Genomic DNA, 19,882 nt, shown 5'->3' with positions numbered 1-19,882 from the left:
AAAATGTAAGGCAAACAGAAATCACAACTGAATAATCCACAGTGAAAGACGGCCGTGTTTAGACAGATTCTGCTTAAACGTTTGAAAGTCAGAAAAGTCACAACCCCAAAACCTGCAGTGAAGGTCAAACCTGGGCTAAATGGAATGGGAGAGTTCTGAGACTGCTCCAAGCGGGCTCTGAAACCTTGTGTCCATGAAGCTTGCTGGCACAGCACAGACACAATTCTCAGAAATCCTATGACATCACAGTGGACCAGGAAAACAACATGGCTTCATCTACACAGGGCCAGAGCTGGGCTCCAGTAGCATATTGAAGTCACATTCCAAAACAGCAGGTTGCCAATGGAACATGAAAGGGGCTGGCCACTGCTGAAGCTGTGAAGTCCGTGCCTTCTGGGTCCACAGCCTGTGGTCGTCCATTTGTGCTCTTGGGGTTGAACCTCCTCACCGCTGGTACAGCCATCCTGGGAGAGTCCTGGGAGGTAGTGTAGAGGCAGATGGGAAGTGACGTTAGACAGTGCTACTCTTGCTCAGCAAATACAGCAGCACGACCAGCAGATGTGAGCACTGCCATAAACTTCTGCCAAAACAGAACCAATTAAAAGTTGCAAAGAATAGAAAACTGAGCCTCAAAAAAAGAAGCATGTCACTAAGAATAATAAGATATCTAGGACTAACCTTCACTAAACAGGTGGAAACATTGTAAACCAATATTAGCAAAGCTTTGGCTAAAGAAATTCCAGAAGACACAACGAAACGGAAGACTATTCCGTGCTGTTGGAATGGAAGAACTAACACACTTGAAACGTCCATAGCGGATAGAGGAATCTGTGGATTCCAAGCAATCCCAGTCAAAGTTGCAGTGATCTTGCCCACAGAAATAGAAGAGAGAATAATAAAGTCTCTATCCAGAAGGAAAGGACCCTGAATACCCAAAGGAATCCTGAAGAAAATGAACAAAGCAGGACGTATCACACTTTCTGATTTGCACATATAGGACGAAGTGCTAGGAACCGGAACGGCACAGTCTGGGCCCAAAAACAGGCACACAAATCCATAGAACAGAATCGAGAGCCCAGAGGTCAACTCACGCATATATGCACATGCATACAAGCGCAACACATTTTCAACCAGGGAACCAAGAGTACACAGCGGAGAAAGGAGAGTCTCGACAAGAAACGGTGCTGGGAAGACTGCACAGCCAAATGTAACACAATGAGAGTAGAGCATGATGTTACTCTAGTCACACACACCACCTCGAAACGGATTAAAGACTTGAATGGAAGACTTGAAACCGGGAGACTTCTAGGAGAAAACCTAGGCAGCATGCTCGTTGCCATCTGTCTTAGCAGCCTATTTGGAAGAAGCGTGTGTGACAGGAATGGGCGACAAAGGAAACAGGCAGATGGGAAGCGACGTTAGACTGGGCCAGTCTTCCTCAGCAAATACAGCAGCATTGCCAGCCGATGTGAGCACAGCAGGAAACATCTGCCTAAATAAAACCAATCAAAAGTTGCAAAGGATAGAAAAACTGAACCTCAAAAAAAAAAAAAAAGCATGCTAGTAGAAAGAACAAGGTATCTAGGAATAACCTGTGCCAAACAGGTGAAAGCTATGTAAACCGAGAAGTAGCAAAGCTTTGGGGAAAGAAATTCCACAAGATACAAGGAAACGGAAGGGCATCAGTGCGCATGGAATGGAAGAAAACGAAGGAAGAATGAAGTATCATCACAATGATACCTTTCTTATCCCTGGAATCAGCATCTCTTTGATCTCTTCAAGTTTCTGTGCCTGGTTTCTGTTTGGAAAAGCTGTTTCTGGGTATCTCTCACTTGAGTATCCCAGCCTAAGCCAATCCTGGTACTGTAAACATGCAGCCATCTGGGGTGACACGTTCACTGTAATGTCATAAACACTCTCAGAATTAAAAGTTGTCCTGACAAGCTCCATGCACACAGTGTTTCAGAGCCGTCTCCTCCCAGCCTGACTACTCCCCCTTTGCAGGAAGGATAGTTTTCCTTGTTCTGGATGTGTTGTCGGTTTTCAACTTTGTCCTCTAACTTGCAAAGGTCTACTACATTCCCACAGACACCGGTTTCTTTCCTTTAAGATTATCCTGGGTTTTATCGCATATCGTTTGTGGATATGGCCAAATGGGTGGACTTTCCCCAGAGAAAGTCCTGGACTCCCTCCCAAGTTGACGTTGCCCAGGAAATCCTGTGATGCACAATGATCGTGTGATCTCATGGCAGTCTGACAATTCCACCTCGGTGGGTCACATATTTTCCTTCCTTCATGATTTGGGAAAGCGTACCAGATGCGTTCATAGACTCTAATATTCTCATGGTTCTTTTTCTGGTGAGTATTGATAAGGTCTCCTCACAATTACTGCTTCTTTATGATCTCTGTGCCAACCATACCTTGAAATCTGGATTTCCTAATGCTAGAAATCTGATCTTTACCCATGATGCTAGCCCCTGAAGCCCGGGCCACACAAGAGGAAGTTGGGCACTTACCTGCTGCACCACAGGGCCGGCAATGAATTAGACTTCTGCACCAACCTTTGGCCTGAACTTGGGAAGATGTTGGCCTGCTTCAATCATTCGTGAAGGGAATCAGTATTAACATCATGGAAGGTATTATTTTCCATTGGTTCATGAGTTTAGGACGGAACATGTTCTCTTGCTAGTATTCCGCTTCATCACTTTGCGAAGGTCTACCTTTCTGTAGCATCATTAAGCACTTTGAGGTGATTACCAATCCTTGGAAGTTCATCCTCTCTGATCTCTTTCAGCCTATAAAGCTTTAGGCCGTAAGTCTGCACCCCTTTTTGGAGTTTTGATTTTATGTGGATTGATTGCCGTAACCCTGCATTCTAACATGCTATGGCTTTCAGATCTACATCCTCATAGATTTAGACTTCTGAGTAGGTTACATCATCTTCACCACCGTAAGGCTAATTACAGGCTCTCACGATACTTGTGCCTAATCAACTCTTTCTCCCTCTGGCCCTCGCCTACTTTTCCTCTGGGAAGTACCAATCCCATGTCACATGCTACCTGTTTGTTGGTCCGTTTTTCCTCTTCTCCTGTACGTGAGATCCTGTGGTATTTGACCTTACCCCTGGCGCTTGTTTCAGTTCCTCTAGTACCCTCAGGAGCCATTCTGGTGGTCACAAATGGCTGGACTGCATCCATTCCGACAGCTGAATGCTATGCCACTGTGTGGCTATAGCCTATCTTCCTTCTCCATTCGTCCCTTGATGGGCATCAGGGAGGCTTCCAAGTCTTGGATATCGGGAGTCATGCTGTGGTGCACACAGCAGTGCACGGATCTCTGTGCATTACTGTTTCCATGATCTTTGGATATATACGTCACAGAGGAATAGCTGGATCATATGCTAGGTGGATTCTGAAACATTCTGAATTTTCACTCCTTTGTGTAGTGGCTGCATCGGCTCAAACTCCCACCTGCAGTGCAGGAGGCTTCCCTTCTCTCCACCTCCTCTCTGAAACATGTTGTTTCGTGTCTTCACCCTTATAGCCATTCTGACCACTGTGAGCTGCTATCTCATTGCACTTCGGATTAGCATTGGCCTCACACTTAATGATGAGGAACATGTTTTCATACAGCCTGTTGGCCATCTTTCTATCTTCCTGCGGGAAATGTGTGTTTCCATCTTTTGCCCAGGTTTTGTTGGGCTCATTGTTTTTTTTCCTGTGGAGATGTATGAGTTCACTGGATCTTATGGCTGTTCACCCCTTCTCCGATGTCTGTTCTGCAAACATCCTGTCGCAGTTGTTGTGCTGTCTTTGCATTGAGTCGATGGAGTCGTTGGCCGGGTAGAAGCTTCTGCGTTGGATGGAGTCACGCTTGTTTCTTGTTTCTTTTGTTGCCCTTACCCAGTCACACATGCTTCTTCCAAGTAGGCGGCTATGCCAGATGGCAAAGAGCAAGCTGCCTGCCTTTTCCCACATAAGTTTCACGGTTTCAAGTCTTCCATTCAAAGCTTTAATCCATTTCAATGTGGTATGTGTGCCTGGTGTAACATCATGGTCTAGTCTCATTGTGCCACTTGTGGCTCTGAAGTCTTCCCAGCACTGTTACTTTTCGAGACTCTCCTTTCTCTGCTGTCTCCTCTTGGCTCCCGTGTCGAAAATGGGCTTCCCATATATGTGGCAGTTGACTGCTGGGCTCAATTCTGTTCCATGGGTCTGTGTGCCTATTTTGGGGGAAAGGCTGTGCTGTACCGGTACCTAGCGCTTTGTCCTATATTTGGCAATGAGAAAGTGTGATACATGCTGCTTTGTTCGTTTTCCTCAGGATTCCTCTTCCTATTCAGGGTCCTTTGTTGCCACATAGAAACTTTAGTATTCTCTCTTCTATTTCTGTGGGAAAGATTGCTGCAACTTTGACTGGGACGACATGGAATGCAGACATTGCTTTTTCCAGTATGGATGCTTAAAGTGTGTTCGTTCTTCCATTCAAAGAACATGGAATAGACTTCCGTTTCCTTGTGTCTTGTGGAATTTCTTTGCCCAAAGCTTTGCTAGATTTCGGTAGACATAGCTTTCTCCTGTTTGGCCAATGTTATTCCTAGATGTTTTTTTTTTTCTTTTTACTGGCATGCTTTCTTTTTTGCTGTTCCTTTTTTCTATTCTTAGCAACATTTAATTGGTGTGTTTTGGCAGAAGTTTATGGCTGTGCTCACATCTGCTGGTCATGCTGCTGTATTTGCTGAGCAAGAGTAGCGCGGTATAACGTTGCTTCCCATATGCCTCTACACTGGGTCGCACGCCTGGCCCAGAACGGCTGGATGAGCGGTGAGGAGGCTCACCCCCAGGATTCCACGTGGCTGACCCTGGGATGCTGACACAGAATGCAGGGACTTCACGGCTGCCCCACTGGCTGGCCCCTTTCATGTTCCATTGGCAACCTGCAGTTGAGTGGAATGTACTTTAACATGTTACTTGAGCCCAACTCTGGCCCTGTGTAGATGAGGCCAGCTTCTTTTTCTGCACCACTGGGATGTCAGGGTATTTGTCAGAATCGTGTCTCTTTTCCAATCAGGCTTCGGGGACACAGGGTTTCCGAGCCCGCATGGAGCAGTCTCAGAACTCACCCTTCCCAGTTAGCACAGGTTTGACCTTCAATGCAAGTTTTGGGGTTGTGACTTTCTCCGACTTTTAAACGTTCAAGCAGACCTTAACTAAACACTGAAGTCAATCACTGTGGATTATTGAGGTGTGATTTCTGTTTGCCTTCCATTTTCTGGGAGCTTGCTTTCGTTTCCATAGTCTAATCGTCATGGTTCTGAGCTACCTCCCTTCGATATGCTTATCAGTGTGTTCTCCTTCATTTCAAGTTAGGAGTTTGGTATTTCTTTAATCACCATAGGTTCTGTAGGCTGATGTGTGAGTGCTTTCGTTACTGTTGGGTGTTGTCTTTGAATTTCCATCGGTCATTTGAAGGAATCTTTGCCATCCTAGCCTAGATCCAACTGAGTACTGAGTAAACGTGGTCATCTTGGTTGGTTCGATATTGTGAGATCAGAAACGCCATGTTTGAGGTTGTCCTGGAAACCACCTTCCCAGACACAATGGTTCCGAGACAAATTAGATGAATCTGATGGATTCCTCTCTCCAGCTGAGAGATCCTTCTGTCTCTTTTCTAGATTTGGAAAGTTCAGAACTTCACACCTGATCCTTGAACGTTCCACTAGATTACGTCTAGATACTGGCTTACTTTATTTCCACAGGTTTTGTTATTTGTTTAATTTACCTCCTCAGCTGTGGCATGTTTATATTCCTTTAAATAGAATGGTAATGTTCTAAGTTTCAGCAAACATCGTTATGTGTGGTGTCAAACACCTAATCAATACTCCTTCTATGGCAAGATAAGGGGGAGAGAATCTCATTGATCTCAACTGAGCACTCTAGCCTTGGAGGACAGCCTTCACACAGTAACAAAGCTTTCTGCAAAAGGGCGCTTTTGCGCACTCTTCCTGAGTCCTTCCAAACCAAGAGACATACCCCAAGCATGACAGGGGCCCATTCCTTCCAGGCTTCAAAGAGATGCCTAGTGACACATTACCATGTACCCAGTGGGTGTCTATGACACCAGAGCTATGGAAAGTGAGACTTCTCTTCACAGAATACTAGGGACCTAGGACCGAGGCCTCTATTCTTCACTTCAATGTCTTCAATAGATCATTCTTGACTTTGGATTATGAGTAAGGCAGAAGGCCAACATAGGTCTGATAAGCCCAAGGTCCGGCCTCTTGTTTCAAGTCAAGTTTCAAGCTTGAATCAGCATGGCCTCCCCATCGACTTGAGGAGATGGCAATGTTCTCCTCTCAGTGCTTGTCCCTCTGTTATCACTGCTTCCCTATGATTCCTTTCTTATCCATTGAATTAGCGTCTCTTGCATCTCTTCACGTTTCTGCGCCCAGATTCTGTTTGCAAAAGCTGTATCTGGGTATCTGTCACGTGAGTATCCAAGCCTAGGCCAATCCTCGGGCTGGAGACCTGCGGCCATCTTGGGTGACATGTTTACCGTGATGTCATAAACACCCTCAGAATTCTAAGCTGTCCTGAAAACCTCCATGCACACAGTTCTTCACGACCATCTCATACCAGTCTGAATACTTCCCCTTTCCAGGTAGGATGGTTTTCCTTGTTCTGGATTCTGTGTCTGTTTATAACTTTATCCTCGAACTTTGAAAGGTCTACTACAGTCCCGCTAGACACCAGTTTCTTTCCTTTCAGATTATCCTGGGTTTCATCTCTTATCATTTGTGGATGAGTCCAAATGGGTGGACTTTCCCCAGAGAAAGCCCTGGAGTCCCTCCCGAGATTGATTTTCCTGGTCAATCCTCTGATGCATAATGATCGTGTCATCTCCATTTCTACCTTGGCAGGTCACATGTTTTCCTTCCTTCATCATTCGGGGAGGTGTTCCTGATGCGTTCATAGATTGTAATATTCCCATGGTTCTTACTCGGATGTGTATTCATAACGTCTCTTCACAATTTCGACTTCTTTAGGATGTCTGTCTGCACCATACCGTGAAATCTATATTTGCTAATGCTACTAATCTGATCTGCACCCGTGATGCTCGCCGATGAAGCCTGTACCACCCAAGTGGAATGTGGGAACTTACCCAGTACACCACAGGGCCGGCACTGAATTGGATTCTTGGACCAACATTTTGCCTGAACTGGGGAAGATGTTGGCCTGCTTTATTTGTAAAGGTAATTAGTAGTAACATCATGGACGGTAACCTTTTCCTTTGGCTCCTGAGTTTAGCACGGAACATGTTCTCTTGGTAGAGTTGTTCTTCATCTCTTTGCCACTGTCTACCTTTCTGTAGCATTATTAAGCACTTGGAGGTGATTAACAATGCTTGGAAGTTCATCTTCTCTAATCTCTTTCAGCCTCCAAAGCTTTAGGCCATAAACCTGCTTGCCTTTTTGTAGTTTTGATTTTACATGAATTGATTGCCATAACCCTGCATTATAACACCCTATTGTTTTCAGATTTACAACCTCCTAGATTTAGACTTCTTTGTATGGTACATCATCTTCACCACCATAAGCCTAATGACATGCCCATACCACACACTGGTGCCTAACCAACTCTTTCTTCCACTGTCTTCTGCCACCGATTCTCTCTAGGAACCACCAATCCCTTGTCATGTGCTACCGGTTTGTTTCTCCTTATTTTACTCTTCTCCTTGTAAGTGAGATGCTACGGTACATGACTTTCTCCCTGGGGCTTCTTTCAGTGCCCCTCATACCCTCAGGAGCCATTCTGGTGTCACAAATGGCTGGACTGCACCCTTTCTTGCAGCTGAGTGCTATCCCATTGTGCGGCTATAGCCAATCTTCCTTCTCCATTCGTCCCTTGATGGGCCCCAGGGCGATATCCAAGTCCTGGACATCAGGATTAAGGCTGTGGTGAGCACAGCGGTGCAGGGATTCCTATGCGTTGGTGTTTCCAAGTTCTTCAGATAAATACGACACAGAGGAATAGCTGGATCATATGGTAGATGGATTCTGAAAGTTCTGCAGAAATTCCACACCGCTTTGCATAGTTCCCGCACCAACTTTCACTCCCACCAATGGTGCAGAAGGCTTCCCATCTCTCCACCTCCTCTCCGACACTTGTTTCCTGTCTTGTTCCTTATGGGCATTCTGACCACAATGTGCTGTTATCTCATTGCCATTTGGATTTGCATTGGCCTTAGACGTAATGATTATGAACATGTGTTCATACACCTGTTGGCCATCTTTCTATCTTATTTGGTAAAACTCTGTTTCCATCTTTTGCCCAGGTTTTAATGGGCTTGTTGTTTTTTCTCTTGTGTTGGCATGTGCGGTCGTTGGCTCTTTTGGCTATTCAGTCCTTCTCCGATGTGTGGTTTGAAACATCCACTCGCAGTTGTGCTGTCTTTGCATTGAGTGGATGGTTTCCTCGGCTGGGCAGAAGCTTCTGCGTTGAATGCAATCCCATTTGTTTCTTGTTTCGTGTGTTGCCCTTGCCCAGTCACACATGCTTCTTCCAAATAGGTGGCTATGCCACATGGCCATGAGCAAGGTGCCTGGTTTTCTACTAGAAGTTTCACGGTTTCAAGTCTTCCGTTCAAGGCTTTAATCTAATTCGAGGTGGTGTGTGAGCCTGATGTAACATCATGGTCTACTATCATTGTGTCACATATGGCTGTGCAGTTTTCCAGCACCTTTTCTTCTTGAGACTCTCCTTTCTCCACTGATCCTCTTGCCTTCCTCATTGCAAATGGGCTGTCCATATATGTGTGAGTTGACCTCTGGGCTCTCGATTCTTTTCCGTTGATCTCTGTGTCTGTTTTTGAGACCAGACTGTGCCGTTTCTCTACGTAGCACTTCGTCCTACATGTTGAAATCAGTACATGTGATATGTCCTGCTTTGTTCGTTTTCCTCAGGATTCCTTTGGGTATTCAGGGTCCCTTGTTGCTGGATAGAGACTTAAGGATTCTCTCATATTTCTGTGGGAAAGATTCTGCAACTTTGACTGGGATTGCATGGAATCCTGAGATTGCTTTATCCGTTATGGAGGTTTCAAGTATTTTAGTTCCTACATTCCTATAGCACGGAATACCCTTCCATTTGCTTGTGTCTTCTGGAATTTCTTTCCCCAAAGTTTTGCTAGTTTCCGATTTCCATAGCTTGCACCTGTTTGGCTAAGCTTATTTCTAGAGATCTTATTCTTTTTTTTCCTGAGGTTCGCCTTTTCTGTTCTTTTCAAGTTTTCATTAGTTTTCTTTCAGCTGATGTTTATGGCTGTGCTCAGATCTGCTGTCGATGCTGCTGTATTTGCTGAGGAATACTGACGCTGTCTGACGTTGCTTCCCAGCTGCCTCTACACTACCTCCTATGCCTCCCCGAGAATGGCTGGACCAGCGGTGAGGAGGTTCACCCCCAGAATTCTGCATGGCAAGCCCCGGGCTGCAGACCCAGAATGTGCAGACTTCACCACTGCACCACGGGCCAGCACCTTTCATGTTCCATTGGCAACCTGCAGTTGAGTGGAATGGGACTTGAATATGCTACTTGAGCCCAACTCGGGCACTGTGTAGATGAGGCCAGTTTGTTTTTCTTCTCCACTGTGATGTCAGAGGATTTGTCAGAATTGTGTCTCTGCTCTCCCTGCAAACTTCATAGACTCAGGTTTTCAGATCCTGATTTTAGCAGTCTCATAACTCACCCTTACCAGTTAGCCTAGGTTTGACCTTCGCTTGGGTTTTTGGGATTGTGACTTACTCTGACTTTCGAATGTTCAGAGTATGTCTAAAACTGACATCTTTCTTTATGTATTATTCATGTGTGATTTCTGTGTGCCTTCCATTTTCTGGGAACGTTTTTTATTTTCCGTGGTACAATCGTTGATATGGGCTCAGCGAGCTGAATAATCGAATGAAAGATTGCTTGGACTCTCAAGATCCTGCATTGGTGTTCTTTTATTGAGAGAACAGTACAGGCTAGCATGGGGACAGGACACATTAGCAGTGAAGAGCTACTGCTGCTGCTGCCTGGGGACAGGACCCATGGGTAGTCAGGGCTCCTGCTGCTGCTCTGACTGGAGGGTTAGGGCTAATTTCATAAGGCATGGGTATATGACTTATTTTTACTCGAAAAAGAAATAATGATGTAAAATGTCTTTAAATGATTTCAGTACAGATGGGGTCTGGCCATTTTGTTGTCATACTTTTAGATACGAATCTGGCCATATAGATCAGCATGTAAGTGAGAATGCCCTGGGCTTCTTGCCCTGGGGCAGCCCTAATTCATACCGTAAAAAAATCCACTGGGTCCTATAGTTTGGCATATATTCCAGGTCACCTTCAGCTTCCCTAGCTGGGGAAGCCCGGATCCACATCATAAAACCTCCCTGAACCTATTTGCACTGGAAATCTTTGGGGATATGGATGATGGTCAGTCTTCTGTGACTACTTCTGGCTGTACAGGGTCATAGAGCTGTCCCTAAATGGGGCCATAGGTACACTTAGGCAGTTTAGTGGACCAGAAGGCTTGCCCCATTGAGTTCAAGCCTGACAAGTTATACAGATCCTCTGGAGATGAGAGAGTCATTGACAAGAGGTGGTCCAGGAAGTGAAACATTTTTGACATGCATAAGACAAACAATGAAACAGACAACAAAATATCATAAGAAATACAAGCAGTATGTTTAACCCAATGAATAAGGTTTTGAAGTAGTGCAGAAACCTTGTCCTGACTAGGAGTTCAACCAATCATTTAGATTTAGGGTTGGTCAGACATGGATTTAATTTGGTGGCTGGGATACCAAGCCAGAAATATTTTGATGGTAGTCAGGAATATAGACACAACATTCAGTTTTTATAATGGCATAGGTGCCCCCTTGTGCTGCTGTCAAGACATCCAGATCAATTTGGATTTGGAGGACTGCCTTACACACTTGGGATACTTCTAAATTGAGCAGCGAAATGCTATGTTGTGTATCATTTAATGCCTGCATACTAAATTTGTTTAGGACTTCCATGTGCAAGACGACACTTTCGATTCCCAATTGGTGAAAGAAAGTGCGGAAAGATGGGCATACCGATGGAAGACTGGGCTGGCCAAGTGCTGTTGCAAGTTGGGTAGGTTAGCAGGAGGAGATATAGTAAATATAGTTCCACCTTGCATCCAGACAAAGCCTAGAGTGCATCGTCCAATCCATGCAGGTGGTAGCCAAGGTCATAAATTGGAGCCACGTATCCACTGAGCACCGTTAGGGGCTAACCAATGCGTGTTGAGCCATGTATCCCAGTCAGTCTGAAACCAATCAGTATTTTTTTTAAGGCTATGATATGAGAACACATATAACAGGGATTTATTCCCATAGGTCGAGTGCTATAAGGCCATGTATCACAGGGGTGATTTTTTTCCCCAAAAGAAAGTGGCCTTTTACTGAGTTGCCCACTAGTAGGAGTGAACCAAATATATTCATCCCAAATTAGATATGGTCCATCCTGTGTGTATCGATAAGTTGGGGACTTTACTGTTGGAACTTGTTTTGTTTGATACACCTGTGACAAGGCAAATCTAGTTAGTATTTGGACAGTAGTATTGAAGGAAAATGATTGATTGTGGCCAGGGAACTTCCAGGTGTCAGAGGTAGATGGCCACTGGGAGACATTAATATTAATAATACATGAATATTGCGGAAGAAAAGAGCTAGACTCTAATATCCATGAATGCCTACTATAGCTTCTAAAGAAACATAATTTTTTCTCTCTTAAATCACTCTCATTTTTACAAAACATAGTCAAATCAGGATTAACGTGTTTGAAAATCAAGTGTAGTTTCAATACAACTTGCTCCAATTATTTACATAAGAGCAGCAAGAATAGTAATTGTTCATACAGGCTTTGTTAAATGTGCTTCGCTGGATCTTTTCCTGCAGAATCTCAGATTGAACTGTGAAGGCCTCTAGAGGCCAGAAAAGCCAAGCCAAGGACTTGCCATCAGATTTGGCATGCAGTACCTACAGATTTGAGTGGTGTTCTCTTTGAGGTCTCCCCAAATATTCGGAGGTTCCTTGCACCTGCCAGATAAGCAAGCTTCCTTACTTACCGGGTAAGATTGCCAAAATCTCAGTAAACAGGGTACCAGGTCTGTGTTTCCCAGTGGCTGTATTCCAGAAAGTCCAATCTTTGTTTCTGAAACGCTGTCTTGTCATATCTGAGGCTGTGTGTTTCAAATATGACATTCCAGTCAAAGCCTTGGTAATATAACCAATGTGTCCTGTTATAAGGAGAACAGATTCTTATGGAACTTATGCAAATATTGCCACGAAATGACCATACTCAGTCACAAAGGGTTTCCAACTTCAGGAGGGATAAGGTAGGCAGAAAAAGATAAATGTTTCAGTTTTGCTCATAAGGGTATAATTTCACCAAATGGCTGTAAGTTATAGTTCACATAAGAGAAAAGAGAAAAAGATTTCCTTCATTATGAGAAAACAAAACAACACATCCAAACTCAACATTATTTCAAACAGAAGTCCTAAAAATTTATAATCGTCCTAATCAGTGCACACAGTCCTGTATAATCAATTCTTGAGCTGAATCTTCTGTTAGCAGATCGATGAGCATAGTTTCTGTTAGAATTCTGTCATTTCTTACTCCGTTCAGTTTTACAATCTGAAGGTTTATCAGAAACCTGTCGTTTAGACTCTTTGTGTCAGAATCCTTTCCAGGAATTTCTAGGAAGTTGAAACATATTTGCAAAAGGAAAAAGCATCAGAGTAAAACAACAACTATCTGCAAATGGACAAAGAACTCAAAAGGGCAATTGGCAAAGAAACTTGACTACTTCTGTGACATGTAACACTGCCAGATAATAAGTGAACTTATCACTGACAACCAGGGCAGATCAGAACTTCAGGAATGCTATCTAATTTTGGGACGTCTATATTAATAACATTTACCCATCAAATACCAGCTAAGAAAGTCTATTGTCGCTTATTTCACAATGTTTCCCATTTAATTTAATAGACCAAATAAGCCAAATTACTTTAGCATTTTCCTCCTTGTAGGAAGAGAGAGCAAATTTCTTTGAGAAGTCTCAGGGACCCTCTGAAAATCCTCAGAGTAATCATTCTTCTGTCTACCAGGTCTAAAGAACGCCTTCATTCAGGATTTGAATATTTCTGAGGGAGAAGCTTGTCACAACATATCAAAAGTTTTTAAAATGTTGTTCAAATAGCAAACAACACTCACTGTGAAACAATGCTCAGGTATCCATTCAAAGTGATAACAGAAAGAGTCAAAAATATTAAGAGTAACCTCAGCCATTATTTTCACAAAACAGATTTCTCTCTTAGGTAGACGTACTCAAAGGAACAGCTCTTACATCCTCTTTACCAAGAGCAGATCAAAAGTTCAAGAAAATGTATACTTTTAGAGAAAAACAAATTTGAATTTCTGCACCTACTTATGTTTCACATTCAAACTCATTCACTTAATTGAACTTACTTTAGTCTACTTGACGAGGCATAAAACTCACTTCAGAATTCCTCCTTCACAAACCTTCTACATCTTTCTTTTTCATTTTCAGTACTTGTCCCAAAATCTTTCTTTTTTCCTTTCTAGTACATCAGGAGCAATTTATCTTTCTTAACCCATCAAACAAAAATATTTCCATTCTTTATACCTTTTTTACTGAAAACATACATTTTAACTTCCTTGAATACAGAGCTCTTTTGCTTAGTAATTTCCAGTAGCTTTAATTCCATAGGTTAGTTAGAACCTTTAACGCTTAACGGACCTAGTAAACACTAAAAAGGTAAACGATTATGAAATGTCTTTTACATCAGCATTCTAAACACTTCACAACTTAAGAAACATGACACTTCACAATAAAACACAAGGCATGCTTTTTGATACAACCAAACGCTTTTAGCCTCTTCAATAAGAAGCCAAAAGTAGATAACTTAGATATGTTTAACAATAATGTGTGAGAGTTCCGTTCTATCCAAAAGTGACCCGCATATTCATCTTTTTATCATTTAACTTAACTTGGCAAAACTCAAGATTGTTACCAAAAAGGATTTCAAAGCTGTTTTTTTCCCCAAATATACAGACCATAAAAGTTATTGTACTCACTTTTATGAGTTTTATGTATGTAAACCATTTGGTTCCAACAATTATGTTCACATTACTACGAAAGCCTCATGAGGCATTAGACAAAACTGGTCATCATTTAAATATATTATTTTGCTGACAAATTCAACAGACAACGTGAACTTATATGACTAGTAAACCGAGTCTGAATGCCTGCATCCTATGCAAATACTGACAACTCTGACAAGAAGACAATTTTCAATGAAACCAACAAACTTAAAGAAGCTTTCATTTACCAAAGGTTAATTCACGTCACGTTAACTTTGAAAGTCACTCTGTTAATTTCGACTACATTTAGAATTTAAGAAAGCACTTACTTTAAGCCAACTAAACAGAGATCTTAATTTTGGCCAGACCATCCAGGGGTTAAAATATCACACGTATGATGTACACATAGACACATATACACAGAGACTGTACAAATATTGTTTTAAAAACAACTGCCATGAATCAGGTACAGTAATATAAAGCTCACCAGTTACAAATCAAAACTTTGTTTTGAGCCTTTTTACTAATACTTATGGAGAAGACCCTCAAGAAGCTAGACTTTTTGCAAGGGCACACTTATGGCCATTTATCCTTTCCCCTCCTTTTTTTTTTTCAGTCTTAAGAATGAGTGATATGCTAGATAGTAGTTCCTGGAGAGGGGGTAAGATAATCCTTTTCATGGTAAAGGAACAAGGTGGAATCTGAACTGCCTCTAGAACTGTCTTTCCAGTCTTGCAAGGATTTTCTAAGGACGGTTGCTCTTGATTTCTCAGAAACTGGACTGTAACTTGAAGGACGTTCTAGGTTGATCTACCTGTCCAACTGCACCAGAAAGACAGAGAGAAACATCACACATTTTCTACCAGCTGGAGTTTCTGGGGCATAGCCCATAAAATTGAAAGTGTTTCTAATTAGTTAGAATGACCCTGAGTGATGAGTCTTAAGGGACGCTTATCTCATTCTCCACGGCAGTAAAGCCAGTGTCTGACTGACAGTGAAGTGGAGAAGGGTGGAATGCATACAAAGGGCTTGAACTGGCTGGAGACCGGGGCTCCCAGTACCCGGGTTGAGAATGAAGTTCCTTGCAAAAGGTTTTCAAGTTTTCTGATTTTACAGAAGTTCCAGGTTCTGGTCAAGTCCAGCCTCAACTTAACCAAGACTTGGTGACAACAGAGGACATGATGAGCAAAACAAAGAAAGGAAATGAAGACATCAGACCTCACCCTCATGGCCACTCCCAGAGGGTTATCAAGAGAAGACTCACTCAACAGTTCCCATGCTCGGGCGCACTACTGTAGCATGACAGTTCACAGAATAACTCACAGGTCTGCTACCCTCATAGCCAACTCAGTAGGTGACTAAAACACTCAATGACTCACCCCCCAAGAGAGAGCACCATACTTGGGCTTTCCGGGGTGATCAGGCCCAGAAATGCCAAGTTTGGGCTCCCAGGGGTGGAGGCCATGACTGTTGACAGATTTCTTTGCTTCCCTGTTGCAAAGCTCAAAAGGAGACGCAAAACACCATTGCAACTCTAAGAAAGATGAAAGAGAGAGGTCCATTACCTTGAAAATCCCCCCTGAACCTGTGGCAGCATCCTACCTGTCATTCCTACTGTGGGGTTCCTATAACAAGGGGTGATGGGTGTGTCCCCCAGCATTGCCTCCATTGCATATCTTCCCTGGTATGCCTGGAAGTTACAGGTGCCTGGTGAACATCTTTCCTATTCTGCCTGGCAGTAATAGGTGCCTGGTGAATGGTCCCCAAGAGAAAGGGAGAAGTTCATGAGAGAACAGGATGGAGAAAATTAGTGAGGCATTTTCCGCCGCTCTGGGGGACATTCTACCCAATTGCTTGTTGGAGGCATTCTCCGAGAAGGGCTTCCCATACGCAACCAAAGGTTAGACTTTGGTACTTTCCTTGAACTGGAGTCCCAATTTGGACATTCACACATTTCAGAGCATGGTCAGGTGCCATGGGAGGTATCCCAATACAACCTTAGGAAAGGAACCTTACAGGGGAGTCTTGCAGATTGCTGACCATCCTAATGACTTAAGTGGCTGACCCGTGCCCACCTAAAATTTGTATATTAGAGATAGAGTCAGGAAGGAATGGAGTAATTCACTCTACATCGCCCTTAGGCTTAAGGTAGTGATTCTCTTCAAGCTGAATGCCATGATTTGCCCCATAGAGTAGCCATGGGCAGCAAACGTGGATTCATACAGCTATCGAAGACAGTTCCTGATGGAGAAGTGAATTTAGATCCATCCTTGAAAAAGAGAGATGCACAACCAAGAAAAGGGCACTTACCAGAAGTTGAGCTCAGAAACCAATGAAGCAAGTTCCCGGTAGGGGGGCCACAATATATGATGGTGCGTCAGCGAGCTGATGAGTCAGAAGAAAGATTTCTTGGTCTCTCAAGGCCTGGCAGAGGTGATCTTTTATTTAGAGAACGGTACAGGATAACATAGGGACAGGACCCATGGGGAGTAAAGAGTTGCTTTATGGGGACAGGACCTATGGGTAGTGAAGAGCTGCAGGCATGGGAACTGGAACCACGGGCAGTGAATAGCTGCTGCTGCTGCATGGGGAAAGGAGCCATGGGCAGTCAGATGTCCTGCTGCTGCCCTGAGTTGAGGGTAAGGGCAAATTTTATAAGGCATGGGTACGTGACATTTTTACTGGAAAAAGAAAAGATGATGTAAAAAGCCATTAAATGACTTCAGTACAGATGGAGTCTGGTTATTGTGTGGTCGTATAACATTAGATACCAATTTGGCCATATAGATAGGCCTGGAGGTGAGCATCACCTGGGCTTCTCTCACTGGGGCACCTCTAATTCATACCAAAAGAAATTCAACGGGTCGTATGCTTTGAAATGTAGGCCAGGTAACCTTGGGCTTTTCGAGCTGGGGCAGCCTTAATCCACATCAATCGTCATTGTCTTTCTCAGCTATCTCCCATAGATACGCTTATCAGTCCGTTCTCCTTCATTCCAAGTTATGAATTTTGTGTTTCTTTAATCACCATATGTTCTCTAGGCTGATGCGTGAGTGTTTTCATGATTGTTGGGCATTGCCTTTGAATTTCCATCTTTCACTTGAAGGAATCTTTGCTATCCTAGCCTAGGTCCAACTGAGCACTGAGAACACGAGGTGATCTTGGTTGGTTTGACATTCTGAGATCAGAAACTCCAAATTCTAGGTTGTCCAGGCAACCACCTTATGGACATAATGTTTCTGAGACAAATTAGAGAAATCTGATGAATTCCTGTCTCCAGGTAAGATATTTTTATGTCTCTTTTCTAAATTTGGGAAGGCTGGAACTTGACCCTGGATCCCTGGTCCTCCTAGTAGATTACATCTAGATACTGCTTTACTTTATTGCTGTAGGGTTTATAAGTTGTTTGATTTACACCCTCAGCTCTGGCATGTTTATTTTTCATTAAATATAAGTGTAATGTTCTAATTTTCAGCCAGCTTCCTCACATATGCTGTCAAAACACATAGTCAATAATCTTCTATGGCCAGAGATGGGAGAGAATTTCACTGGTGCCAAACTGAGCACTCTAGCTTTGGATGTCAGCCTTCACTTTGGATTGGTGATTCCCAGAGGGAATGAAAAAATCCAAAAAGGCGTGCTGATTTGGGGCATAAAGGATTTGAGGCTGAAAGAGATTAGAGAAGATGAACTTCCAAGGACTGTGAATCTCCTCCAAATGCTTAATGATGCTACAGAAAGTAGACCATTGCAAATAGATTATGGGGAATACTATGAAGAGAATGTGTTCCATGCTAAACAGATGAACCAAGGGAAAATGTTACCGTCTATGATGTTACGAGTAATTACATTCACGAATAATCACAGCAGGCCATCTTCTTCCCAAGTTCATGAAAAATATGGGTCCACAAGTAAAATTCAGGGCCAGCCATGTGTTCAGGAGGGTAAGTGCCCACATTCCTATTGGGTGGCCTGGGATTCATGGATTTGCATCACTGGTGCTGATCAGATTAGTAACGTTGGGAAAGATAGATTTCATGGTATGGTGTGTACAGAGATCACAAAGAAGTCGAATTTGTGAGCATACATTACAGATAGGCAATAGGAAAAAAACATGAAAATATTGCAATCTATGACACATCTGGTACACTTCCCTAAATACAGACTGAAGGAAGTGATGTGACCTGCATAGGTAGAATTCGTGGACTGCATGAGATGACACGATCATTGCACATCAGAGGCTTGAGTGGGCAACTTCAACTTTGGATGGACTCCAGGACTTTCACTGGGGAAAGTCTACACATTCGGCCATATTCACAAAATGTAACAGATAAAAACCAGGATAAACTTAAAGTAAAGAAACCATGTCTAGAGAGAATGTAGTAGACATTTAAAAGTTCAAGGATAAAGTTAGAAACCCACAAGAAATCCAGGAAATGCAAAACTATTCAAGCTGGAAAGGGAGAGTAGTCATGTGCATAGAAGATGCTGGGACAACTTAGAAGTTTGAGGGAGTTTATGACATCACAGTGAACATGGCACCCAAGATGGCCTCATGGTTATAGTCTGAGGATTGTCCTAGCCTATGATACTCAAGTTAGAGATACCCAGAAGAGAATTTAAAAACAGAAACCAGGCACTGAAACTTGAAGAGAGAGAATACACGCTGATTAAAGGGGTAAGAAAGAAGTCATTGTGAGGAAGCAATAATAGGGGGAAAGCGCTGAGTGGAGAACATTGTAATCTACTCAAGTGTATGGGGAGGCCATGCTGATGCAAGCTTGAAACTTGATTTGAAACCAGAGGCTGGACTTGGGGCTTATCAGACCTACATTGTCCTTCTGCCTTAATCATAATCCAAAATTAAGAATGATCTCCTGAAGACAGGGTAGACAATGATTGATGCTTCCTTTCCTAGGCCCCTAGCATTCATTGAAGAGAAATCTCACTTTCCATGGCTCTGGCATTACAGAGGCCCATTGGGTACATGCTAATGTGTCACAAGATATCTCTTTGAACCCTTGAAGGAATGGACCCCCGTCATGCTTCGTGTATGTCCCATTGTTTGACAGAGCTCCAGACTTGTGCTGAGAAGCACCCTATTCCAGACGGATTCGTTGCTTTGTGAGGGCTGCCCTACCAGGCTAGTATGCTTGGTTTGGCTTCAATGAAATTCTCTCCCTGTATCTCTTGAAGTAGAATGATTATTAATATCGTGTATTGACAGCATATGTAAGGAGGTTGGCTCAAAATTAGAACATTACAATTATGTTTATAGAAAAATAAACATGCCAGAGCTGAGGATGTAAATCGAACAAGTAAAACACTCTATAGAAATATAGTAAGCCAGTATCTAGACGTAATCTAGTGGAACACTCAAGGATCAGGAGTAAACTTCGAAACTTCCCAAATCCAGAAATGAGACAGAAAAGTATCTTACCTGGAGCGGAGTTCATCAGATTTCTCTAATATGTCTCTGAAACATAATGTCCGTGAAGGCGGTTGCTAGCACAACCTCGAATCTGGAGTTTCTGATTTCAGAATGTCAAAGCAACCAAGACGACCACGTGTTCTCAGGTCTCAGTGTCACCTCGGCCAGGATAGCAGTTTCCTACAGGTGACCGATGGACATTCCAAGACAACACGCAACAATCACGAAAAGACTCAGACCTCGGCATACAGAACATATGGTGATTACAGAAATACAAA

Source organism: Equus asinus, chromosome 26 (assembly GCF_041296235.1).
Source record: "Equus asinus isolate D_3611 breed Donkey chromosome 26, EquAss-T2T_v2, whole genome shotgun sequence".
Classification (NCBI taxonomy): domain Eukaryota; kingdom Metazoa; phylum Chordata; class Mammalia; order Perissodactyla; family Equidae; genus Equus; species Equus asinus.
The sequence above is the reverse complement of the archived record's forward strand: the minus strand, read 5'-3'. Positions refer to the sequence as shown.